This window comes from Euprymna scolopes, chromosome 30 (assembly GCF_053919585.1).
Source record: "Euprymna scolopes isolate OS-2025 chromosome 30, ASM5391958v1, whole genome shotgun sequence".
Taxonomy (NCBI): domain Eukaryota; kingdom Metazoa; phylum Mollusca; class Cephalopoda; order Sepiida; family Sepiolidae; genus Euprymna; species Euprymna scolopes.
In genome coordinates this window covers 66,391,587-66,401,710 of record NC_136511.1, presented here as the reverse complement: position 1 = coordinate 66,401,710, position 10,124 = coordinate 66,391,587, and positions in this window count along the sequence as shown.

The following is a 10,124-nucleotide window of genomic DNA, read 5'->3' as shown; positions in this document are numbered from 1 at the left end:
TGCCTAGAATATATGGTATAAGATTTATATATATATATATATAGCATGTCAGGAAGTGACGAAAAGAAATCAAATGAAGTGCTCGATCGCGAATGTGAGAGCTGAAAATACAAATATTTATTTAAAACGTATATATCCATATTCCAAAGACGAGCTAGTGATTTCATTGTAATTGAAACAGCTGCAAATGGCTGGTTCAATACAATGAAACCACTGGTTTGTCTTTGGAGTATGGATATATATAGTTTTTAATATATATATATATATATATATATAACTCTAAAAACATTCATGAGCATTATATGTTTTCCTATTGCTGTAAACTTTCATTTTAAAAAAATATATAAAATCTCTTCTTTTAATTTTTTCAACTCATTATTTTGTATTGTTTACCGTATGACAATGCCTCTCGTTTTCCCACATTTAATGATATATCTAAAAATTTCCCACATTTAATGATATATCTAAAAATCTTTTTCACTGAAAATATTTCTCTGAATCCAGCTCATCCTTAAAATACTTCTGCCATTACAAAACACCCAAAAAATAAACGTCCAAACCTGGGGTGGTGTGGGACACATCACTAAATGATGGATCACTGCGCGACACGCAAAAAGTTCAAGTTCACGTAAACACCTGTAAATAAGTAAACACGTGTTGTAATCTGCCACATAAATCATGAAAAATTTCAGTTGGATCAGACAACTGGAAGTTGGTAAGGGCAGTACTTATCAAACGCTGCAGGTATATATATATATATATATATATATATATATATATATATATATATATATATATATATATATATATATATATATATATAGGATGGAACGAGAAATTTGTCGCCCTAAAGAAAGCTTTTAATGTAAAAAATAAATTCAGGTAACTTGATTACATAGTAGAGCTGACATCTATTCAATGTAGCCACCTTCAGCTTCAATCACCGTCTCGATACATATCCAGAACTGGGACCATGCCTTTTCCACAAGTGCTGACGGGACCTTGGTGAATACGCGGCAGATAGCGGCGATCAGGCTTGCTTTGGTGTTGTAGAAGATCATGTTGGTGATATTCTGGACATATGACCAAATAAAGTAGTCTAGCGGGTTCAGATCGGGTAGGGAGGTGGCAGTGAGAGAAGCGTTCAAAGTCATAGCACTATTTCTGAAGTCAAGCCTGGATCTCTTTGGACTTGTGGGCCGGCACCGAGTCCTGCTACCACGCCCAGGGTCTTCCAGCGACCACCTGATTACATCAAGGGATCACCACACTCTTCAGCACATCCAGTTACACTTTGGTGTTGATTTTCAAGTCGACCTCAAAGATTTGAGATGGCATAATGTCACCCTGACTTGAAACCACACTAAGGACCATAAGTGTGGCCAGAAACTTTGTTTTCATCACCCTGGGTAGGCCCTCAAGCGTTGAACAGGATTTACATTTTAAGGGTGCTGACAATAGTCCTGTTGTCATAACTTGGATCGCTAGAGAGCAGGATTTGTACAGTGGCTCATCTCCGATTTCACTTGTGGATCATTGTGTCACTTTTAGACATGATAGAAGACTCCTATCACACTTCGGATTTGTACACAACTGGCCAACTAGTAATTGGTCTGCAACAAAAAAAGAAAACTGGTTTTCATCAAACGGAATGGAATCATGTCGCCTTTTCTAGGACGATAATTTATTATATATATATATATATATATATATATACATATATATATATATATATATATATATATATATATATATAGTGTAATATAATAATTTTCCGAGCTTTAAATATCAAGTTGGTCATTTATATCTCAGTTGGTCATTTATTACTTTTCAAAAGGTTACGATGACAATAATGTTTCATATTGTGACTAACAAGTCTGTAAAATTATGTTATTGCTGCATAGTAAGTCCCGTACTCATCAGATGTTCCCATTAAAAGACATAGAAAAACATTTTAAACAACATACAACCGATACACTCTGCCATTATATATATATATATATATATATATATTACGGGTAATGGTTGATTTACCATTTGGATTCAGTAACCTGACAGTAAACAAAACACAAAATAGCTATGGAGAAGAAAAAGAAGAAGAAGAAGAAGAAGAAGAAGATCTTCGATGATGATCTGTGTTAAAACTCCTAGTGAGTACTAATAATAATTATCATCAAAGACAGAGAGAGAAAGAGAGGTTTACAACAATAACTCAGATACTCTCTGCCTTATTTCTCTGATTTTTGTAGAATTCAAACAATTTTGTGAAAGTTATGCTAATTTTTCTATTTTCTGCTAATTTTAAGTATGTATCACTTTATTGCAAGTGTCTAAAAATGTATGTTTTCGGTAAACAAGACAATATTCTAACTTCATATTTCTATTTATATGGAATAAAGAACATATCCAGTAACAATATTAACCAAAAAAAAGAACGAATTTCAAATTATTTTGTTTAAGGAAATATTTATTTATCAACATTTTGAATAGCCTCTTGTCAACTGATGATGTCAATCGGCGGATTTGAGATCATGTGATGCTATAGGAAACTTCCAAAATCTTCCTCCAATTTTATCCTTCAACGAAAATTGAACACCTCCTTCATAAACTTTCATCTTTATTATTGACCAGAGCTGCTCAATTGGGGTTATATCTGGAGAACAAGGTGGCCATGTTATCAAATTTTCTCACCGCGACCTCCCTGTTGATGACGGAATCGATTGGGGGTAGGGAATCTAAGAAGATTCCAAACTTTGACCCACACATCTGGTCCATCAATGGTTGCTCTGGCCTCATTGATGAAAAGAACATTTTCAAAGTTGGTTTTCATGTATTTCTGAACCTAAGTCAAATGTTTTTCCTTATGATTTTGGTTTAAAACAGGTCTTGCTATGGGCTTAATACTTCTTGCAATTTCATTTAAGACATTGCAGCATATTTTTTTTGGACAAGGAAGGTATTCCAGCCTTGTCAAATATATCAGCACTGTTGCTGCCCAAATGCTTGATAAAGTTGACACCGAATTTTTCTAATATTACGAGCAGAAACTAAATTTCTTGTGTTTTTGTCCTTCCTCGGTTTGATGTTTGGATTTTCAATGAATGAAGACAATGTTCTTCGATCTCTTCCAAGCTCTTTGACAACATCTACGAGAGATAAAACTTCTGCGAGGCCTTCAACACCACGTTCCGTTTCACTAGCTGTCAATCGATCCTTTCTAGGCATTTTGGGAGATCTGAAATAAAGTGATACACACTTTAATTTAACAGAAAATAGAAAAATTAGCATAATTTTCAAAATATTGGTTCAAATTTCACAAAACACAAGAAAACAAGCCACCCTCTTATGATCTTCCAGTGTACCAAATTTCACATCTTTGCGTTTCATTAACAAAAATATTGACACCTGCAATAAAGCAATATACAGGGCTTATATATATATATATATATATATATATATATATATATATATATATATATATATATATAACTACTTCATTTACTCGCATAAAATTAATATACGAAAGTATAAATTTATGCGTAAACTTTAAGTATTTACTTCAAAAGTGCTCAATACATAGGTAGAGCTAGTTAGTAAGTTATAAAATATATATGGCGATTAAGCTACACTGAATATTCCGCGTTTCATCCACTCTAGGACTCTTCAGGCTTATGCGCGAATTTTGTGGTTGTCTGTCGTTTTTATATACACACCTTCTATTGAGATTTTAGTTAGCCAATCAGCTTTCTAGTATCTACCGCGCCCTTCCTATCAGCCAATGAACATACACTTACCGGACAAAGGCCTATCTGACCTCTGGTTGACCTGTTCCTTTGTGTGTGCTCTATTTAGCCTGGATATCTAGTTTCTTGACCTGTTTTAAATCTAGGTTAGGGTTTTTTTATGTAATAGAAGGTGCTTATATAAAAACGACAGACAACTACAAAATTCGCGCATAAGCCTGAAGAGTCCTAGACTGCATGAAACTCGGAATATTCAGTGTAGCTTAATGGCCATATATATTTTATAACTTACTACTATATATATATATATATATATATATATATATATATATATATATATATATAATGTGCTAAAAACAATGTGAAGTGATTAATTTAATATATTATATAGACAAACGTTGATCAATCTTAGGGAAGTTGATAACCTTCACAGGGTCTCTCGTGTAAGTACCTGATATCTTTCTATAAAGAATTCTAACTCGAAAGATGGCAGGGAAATGATTGCCAACGATTATCAGCTGAATCATACGTAATGAACGAACAACGGTTTAACTTCTGTTTTACACGCAGACATGCGCTGGACGACTTTACGAAATTGGTTTTAAAACTCACCTATCTCTGCTTTATTTCTCTTTCTTTTGAAACCTTCTCATCAGATATAAGCAAGTTTTTTAAGACTCACCAGGTTGAAGACATGCGTTGCATGGAGAAAAATGATTTAAAAAGCATACGATGGATATTTAATAGTGGTTGTCAAACGAGGCATAGATCTGTAGACCTCAGACGAAGATTAAATTGAGACAGTATTGTGGGGTATGTGCAGAAAAGGAGACTTTGTTGGTATGGTCACCTTTGCAGAATTGATGGGACTTCTACGGTTAGTAGTTGTAGAACATTGAAGTAGCAAGGTTGGCTCACAGGAAAAGACCAAGGAAAATATGGGTGAAAGTGATAAAAATGGATTTGAGAGATAGAAGGATAAATAAAGACCTGGGTAGAAATATATTAGTTTGGAAGTCAATTTCTTAAAGCCGTCCAATTCCAATATATACCTCAATGTAAAACGGATGTTAAATCGATGATGATGATGATGATGATGATGCTGATGATGATGATGATGATGATGATGATGATGATGATGATGATGATGATGCTGATGATGATGATGATGATGATGCTGATGATGATGATGATGATGATGATGATGATGCTGATGATGATGATGATGATGATGATGATGATGATGATGATGATGATGCTGATGCTGATGATGATGATGATGATGATGATGATGATGATGATGATGATGATGATGATGATGATGATGATGATGACGATGACGACGACGACGACGACGACGACGACGACGACGACGACAAATTCTCAGAATTGTCTGAAATTAAATTTTCAGATGAAGTCAACATGGGTAAAATATTAGATTGATTTTTTTTCATATTACACCAAACATTGGTGGCTATTATTAATGTCTCTGCCTTTAGCTAAGAAGAATAAAACAATACTGGATTTTTTATAAACCAGTGATGAAGATGATAACGACAACAACGATGATGATGATCATATTATTATTTCTACTCGCTTAGAGTTCTCATACAGGTCATCAGCAAAGATTACTCATTGACAACAATCTGTGGTGTTCCCTGGTGTCTAGGTGACAACAAGTCTCCCCAGATATTCAATACTCTCCACCTCTTTTGTTAATATTTGCAGTTTAATTTGCATTATCGCCATTTACCCTTGATTTCTCGCTGGCAATTTACTGGAATTTAGGTGACAATAAGCCTCCCCAACATCCCAGAGTATTATTATTAGTAGTAGTATTAGCATTCGTATTATTATTATTAGTAGTAGTAGTAGTAGTAAATGGATGAATTTACGTTATTGCAACAGCCATTTACTATTGATTTCTCGTGGGCAATGACTATTGTTTTTTATTGGAATTTAGGTGGCAATAAGCCTTCCCATTATTCTAGATTCTTCTTCTTATTATTATTATTATTATTAGTAGTAGTAGTAGTAGTAGTAGTAGTAAATGGATGAATTTGCTTTATTGCAACAGCCATTTACCATTGATTTCTCGCTGGCAATAACTATTAGCCTTTACTGGAATTTAGGTGGCATTAAGTGTCCCCAAGATCTCAGCTTATTATTATTATTATTATTATTATTATTATTATTATTATTATTATTATTATTATTATTAGCCAAACCGATGGAAATCTCACAGTAGTTGAAAACATCATAACATAACCAAACAATAGAATATCCTTCAATGGAATAATCAGTGTAATATTAGATCCGACTAGACCGTGAATTACAAATATGGATAATTGTTTGAGATTTAATATTATAAAAGATAGAAGTGAGACATTGGCTGGCGATAAATAACATTGGTATTTTGATCTGCACCGACCAGGCACTGGCTGGCAATAACTAACTTTTTATTGTATCTTACACCGACAGAACACTGGTTGGCTATAAATTGCTTATTAGTGTTGTGATCTGTACACACCATAAAATGGCTGGCAATAAATAACTTAGTGTTGTGATCTGTACACACCCAACACTGGCTGGTGATAAATAACTTATGAGTATCGTGGTCTGTACCTACCAGACACTGGCTGGCGATGAATAACTGTGGTATTCTGATCTGTATTCTCCATACACTCACTGGCAATAAATAACTTATGAGTAATGTGATCTGTATCCACCAGACTGGTTGGCGATAAAATGATTATGAGTATTGTGATCTGCACTGATCAAACACTGGCTGGCGATAAATAACTCATGAATATGATGATCTGTACCCACTAAACACTCGCTAGCAATTAGTAATTTTGTATTGTAATCTGCACCCACTAGACACTGGCTGGCGATAAACAACTTATCAGTATTGTGATCTGCACTGGTCAGACACTGGCTGGCGATAAATAACTTATCAGTATTGTGATCTGTACCCACCAGACATTGGCTGGCGATCATTTTTAATTTTAAAGTATGTTTGCAAATACGATTATAATGGTCGAAGCAACAAGCGTAATAGGATATTATTATTTATTTATTTATTTTTAGTAGTAGTAGTAGTAGTAGTAGTAGTAGAAGAAGAAGAAGAAGAAGAAGAAGAAGAAGAAGAAGAAGAAGCAGCAGCAGCAGCAGTAAATGGTAAATTCTTTGACTTATTTGAAATGAAATATTCAGGTACAGTCAGTATAGGTAAAATATTAGATTGATTTTTTTTTCTATTCGATCAACCATTGTCTGCTCAGTTTTAATGTATCTGCCTTTAGCCAATAAAATAAGACGATATTGAATTTTCCATTAGATATAGCCTTATTAAACAGAAAAAGTTTTTGACGAGGCCATCTTTCAGTCTGAGTTTAGCTGCTTTTAATTACAGATTCTTACATCATCAGCCCATAGCCGTCAGTGATGATATTTGTATTAATAGAAAATAAAGGATTGTACGTAACAATTCCTATGCCAAAAAATGGTATGCGCAATACAAAAATATTAATAATTGCAACATTTTTTTTTTTTATCATTTGGATTATTTGGACGAATGTTCTTAATTTGACTGTTATTTTCACATCGTTTCGGTTGATGTAACCTCCAACCTTCTTCAGGTGTATCTTGGTGAACTTCGAAGGTCCTAATTAATTTGCAGTTGTATTTTGAGTGCCGACTGCATTGAAGATTGGACCTTCAACCTCCAGAAGAGTGTAACTTACAACTATATTTTAACATGTACTTTATCCAGTACATCACGGGTTACTTAAGACTTCTACCCAGTTATGGCCAATGGGATGAGAGCATACTATTCTTTTGGGTTAAATAAAAGGCTTTGTTCTAAATTCTGTGCAGATTCCCAAGTGTGACAGAAAGAGTCTCGTGTGTGACAAAATATACCTGATAAATAACTTATCAGTATTGTGATCTGCACTGATCAGACACTGGCTGGCTATAAATAACTTATCAGTATTGTGATCTGTACACACCAGACACTGGCTGGCGATCATTTTTAATTTTAAAGTATGTTTGCGAATACGATTATAATGGTCGAAGCAACAAGCGTAATAGTTTATTATTATTATTATTTTTAGTAGTAGTAGCAGCAGCAGAAGCAGCAGCAGTAGTAGTAGTAGTAGTAGTAGTAGTAGTAGTAGTAGTAGTAGAAGCAGCAGAAGCAGTAAATGGCAAATTCTTTGATTTGTTTGAAATGAAATATTCAGGTACAGTTAGTATAGGTAAAATATTAGATTGATTTTTTTTCCTATTCGATCAACCATTGTCGGCTCAATTTTAATGTATCTGCCTTTGACAGAAAGAGTCTCGTGTGTGACAAAATATACCTGAAGAAGGTCGGAAGTTACATCGAGCGAAACGCTATGAGAATAGCACTGAAGATGAGAACAGTAGTCATAATAATTTACGTAATACGAATTATCGATCCTTATCTCAAAAATTTTGAAATATGCTTCTATTTTAGTCTCTTTTTTTTCCAATTCTCACAGTTACACATGGTTCACTTTCTGTAACATAGGTTGATGACGACGATGACTTTATGGAGCAATGATAAAACGGAACTAATCTTATTTCTTTTGTGACACAAGGTGCCGAAAAGAGACCTTGATAAGTTCTGCATTGTCTGCCAAGCTCTAGTCCCTGTCACATTGTCGCATGCTAGAATTGCTTTGCAAGTACTTCCACGGAATCTGCTCCAATTAACTTAATGAACTTTACCCATTCAACGAAAATATCAGCGACACATCTGACTAGCATTAAATCTCTATGGAGCAGAGGTGTGATTATTTGATGGCATGGCACTGACTTGTGTGTCTGTGGATCTGTGTGTCTGTGTTTTTGTTTATGTGTTTCTGTGTGGGTGTCTGTTGGTTAGTTGGAGACGGAGGTGGATGCGTTTTATAAATTATAAGTCCATACTTTTTCGGGCCATCATCAGTGCTCGGATATCTACAAAAAATAAAAGCATAAAACAAATAACAACTTCTGCTGGGTTGGTTGGTTGTTTTTGTTTTACGGCATATCAACCGTTTTCAGATTATTTAATGCCGAATTCAGTTATTTTGAAGAAGAATTTTGTAATAGAATATATATTTTTTTTCAAGTCGGTTTCTATTTAACCCATAGTTGGGACCTGGGAGCAATGTCAACTAAAAGCTGGCTCTACACTCCCCAAAGCCCGAAAGCTGGGGCCTCACCATCGGATATAGTTTAAGGTCATATCCAGGTCCCAACCTCTGCTGGGAATATATCCCTTCAAACTAAGGAAAATTAAAACACATGTATAATGAACTTTATATATATATATATATATATATATATATATATATATATATATATATATATATGTCAGGTCATGTCATATGCTACTGGTACCATGTAACCCAGTACTACCTGCCTCATGGTCGGGTCACCGGCAACTAAACTGATTCCCCCACCGGACTTGTTTGGTGAGGAGGTGGCTAACTCACCCTGAAGGATTAAAAACAAGACCTTTTAAAAGGTGAATGAACCCTTTTTTGGGGTCAATGGGCAACTAGCACCGTATGTGTTTGTGTGTGTTTGTGTGTGTGCATGTGTGTGTTGGGGTGGAGAGGGCTCCCATAAACCGTGGTGAAGGCAATCTTTCTAGGAGAAGCAAATCTCTGATTTAAAAAACATAAAGCGGGAGATTAGTACCCGCATTAAGCTGATCTGCAGTTTACCTTGTTGCTGGCTATCTTGCTCTTGCTTGTTGCTGGATTTCAACATTTTGAACCGAGAGAGACACTTAGCTGTCGTACAAAGCTAAGACTCTGTGACATCATCTGTGTATAGATAATCCGTCAGACATCTGTCTATTAAAAAGGTTCTGTGGTGATGGAAGTGGCACTCGTCTGACAAGACGTTGCAATCATCATATATGACAATAAATATATATATATATGCATATATACTTATATATTGTCATATATACATATACAGTTATATGACACATTAAATATATACATATATATATATGACATAATATATATATATATATATATATATATATATATATATATAATATATATATTGGGGCAAGTTATATGTACAATTCAATAAAATAAATAAGTCGATTAAAAACAAGATCGTTAAAATACATTTTTATGTATTTTAACGATCTTGTTTTTAATCGACTTATTTATACATGCATACATGCATGCATTGTTTTTAATCGACTTATTTATACATGCATACATATATATACATACATACACCCCCCACACACATAATATATATATATATATATATATATATATATATATATATATATATATATATATATATATACATATGATTGTTGAGCTGGATTAAATCCGA